The sequence below is a fragment of the Haliotis asinina genome, chromosome 9 (genome assembly GCF_037392515.1).
Source record: "Haliotis asinina isolate JCU_RB_2024 chromosome 9, JCU_Hal_asi_v2, whole genome shotgun sequence".
In the NCBI taxonomy this organism is placed as follows: domain Eukaryota; kingdom Metazoa; phylum Mollusca; class Gastropoda; order Lepetellida; family Haliotidae; genus Haliotis; species Haliotis asinina.
Genome location: NC_090288.1, coordinates 39,540,634 through 39,543,106, shown reverse-complemented (window position 1 = coordinate 39,543,106; position 2,473 = coordinate 39,540,634). Strand labels below are relative to the sequence as shown.

At 40.8% G+C, this 2,473-nt stretch overlaps 1 pseudogene; it reads right to left on the bottom strand.

The window, feature by feature from the left end:
• Positions 1 to 408: 408 nt before the first annotated feature.
• On the bottom strand, positions 409 to 1,821 carry LOC137297241 (uncharacterized; annotated as a pseudogene).
• Positions 1,822 to 2,473: the final 652 nt, after the last annotated feature.

Genomic DNA, 2,473 nt, shown 5'->3' with positions numbered 1-2,473 from the left:
GAGACTCTCGTAATCTTATGGTATGTGTCAAAGAAAGTTAAACCTACACTGATCAACATTTTGTGACCGATGTGATGATGCACTGCACATTTCTACCTGACAAAAGTATATATTTTACCATCATATAAACCTGAAGGATTTCTCTTCCTATATATTTAGTATGGCTTGAAGACGTTTAACTTTTTAGGTCTTACTTTTGTAAGGAAAAGTCTTACTTTCCGTAAGGAAAGATAAGAAAACACTCGTCAAAGAAACACGTCAGATCTTTATTATCTAATAGAAATTCAGGACAACAGAAACTGGGTTTCCGCCGTCAGTCTCCTTTGTTTTACCAACGTTCATTGTAGTTGGTTTGGATTTCTCAGCGACGCTTTCGGCAGCCGGTTGGTCCTCTTTTCACTCCTTTTTCTACATGTACAACACATCAGAGACACTGCTCTTTTGTTCATCTGAAGAGTGCATATACGCTATGACTGCTTCGCTGCGATGTCCTGAAATAAGAACCGTGCTATCTTTAACAAACGTTTCTTGGATTTCACATGTGTGCCATCTTCACCCAACATAAAAATTAAATACCAATAGAATCATATTGCAGTAAATTTCTGATACGCAATGCGTTAAATGTCACCAGACTGTTCACAAATTAGCTGTTCCTCTACGCCAGACTGGTAGTCTCGTACCAGGTAGCCCTAAGGGAATGATTCGTTTTGTGCCCAGGTATCCCCGCACTGACACAACCTCTTAACTGTACCTTGAAGTATGTTATGTCCAACTGCTTTACTTGAATACCAAGTACCTTTCTCAGGATGTTTCAAGGCTATGAAGTAAAACTCTTTGCTGTGCTGCAAATGTTCACTGAAATAAAATCCACCCCATTACATGACTTTCAAATTATTCTCAAAGAATGGATTAATATACATCTCACAATTTCTAAATGTGTCTGAGTAGCATTTGATTTCTTTATCTTAAATGGGTTTTTTTTTAATATTTAAAAACTGAAAGGGTCGGTTTATATTGTAACTGACCACAATGACTTGTACTTCTGAAAGGCGTACGTAGCATTTCTGCGCAGTCGGGGGTATCGAAAGACCGAACTCGTTTCTGCGTTCCTCTCTGTTGTTTGAGACCACCGGGGTTGTTGTTCGGTGTGTCTTCTCTGTACAGAAGGTAAGACCGGCCGTTATTATCTGTGTATGGTCCTGTGATCTGTGGATTGTCGAAAAGTCTTAGCTGTCGATGCTCATTTCCACCTCACAGTGAAAAGTGCAAACCTGAAGTTAAATAGATAAAATCCAGTGTTGTCTTTATAAACTATACTGCAATAATGTTAACCAAACAATACATTAGTTTTTTTCGTATACATGTTGGAGTACACAATAATGCAAATAAACATTTTTTAAATTACAGGTTGCGGCCACGTTTCATTCATTAATACCATTTCAAGTAATACCAGACAGTTATACACAGTACTTACCAGTCAAATACAAACTGGTGTCAGGCAATTTCTGTTGGGAATCCTCGCCAAGCAACCCCTTCTCCCAAAGCTGGTTTTCTTTGTCATCGACGATTACTTCGGTCTTTTCTCGGGAAGACTCCCCAAAACCGGCCGCTGAACCTTCTTTCATGGCGGCGTCGAGAGTGGCTCTGGCTTCAATAAATTCGTTGTCTTCAAATAAGTTCACAGTTAAATTTGTGGTTTCAGATAGGATTGTAGAGCGCCCAAAGACCATATTTTGTTGACGACGGGTAATCAGACCCATCTTGTTTTGAAACCTCGAACAAAACATATTTAAGGGCTATACTAAGTCCATAAGCACTCATTTAATCCATAGAGCAGCGTAAGGATTCACCCGGCAAAGTAATGTTATCGCCAATACTTCGGCTATTGTGGCTCCTGCCATCTTTTGAAAACCGATGTCGCCCACTGCATTTTGTATTTAGTTGCTTTCGGAATCCGCTTCTCGATTTTTGTCGCCAACTCACTCTCCTTTAATGGTTCCTTGAACCGAAACACAAAATCACCCTCGTCATTATGTTCTTGAAACACAGACTGCGTGAGGAATATGTTGTCTTCCATCGTGAGCTCTGCCTTTCACTGACTGAATTGTATTGACAGTGACGAGAGTCATACCCCGTCGTAAAGTCCACGTGCTCCTCCTGCACGCGCAGCACCAAATATGCGCCCTACTACCTCCCCCTTCAGCCGTCTTCATAACACTTCTCGCGATATACCGCTAAAGTCGGTAAAGGGTGAAAAAAAGGTTTCCACGTCGATTTAATTTACACTCATATGTTTTTGAAATCTTGTAACGGTTTATATGTATGATAAAGCACTCCTCCTCGGTTATGGCTGGGAAAGTAAGCCCTCAACCATCGGGTGGTCTACGCGCTCTCGGTCTTACTTCTCGCCACCCTCCGTTCTCGGGTCTTACTTTCCCAACCATAACATCGGAGTTTAACATTTTACGCTTTA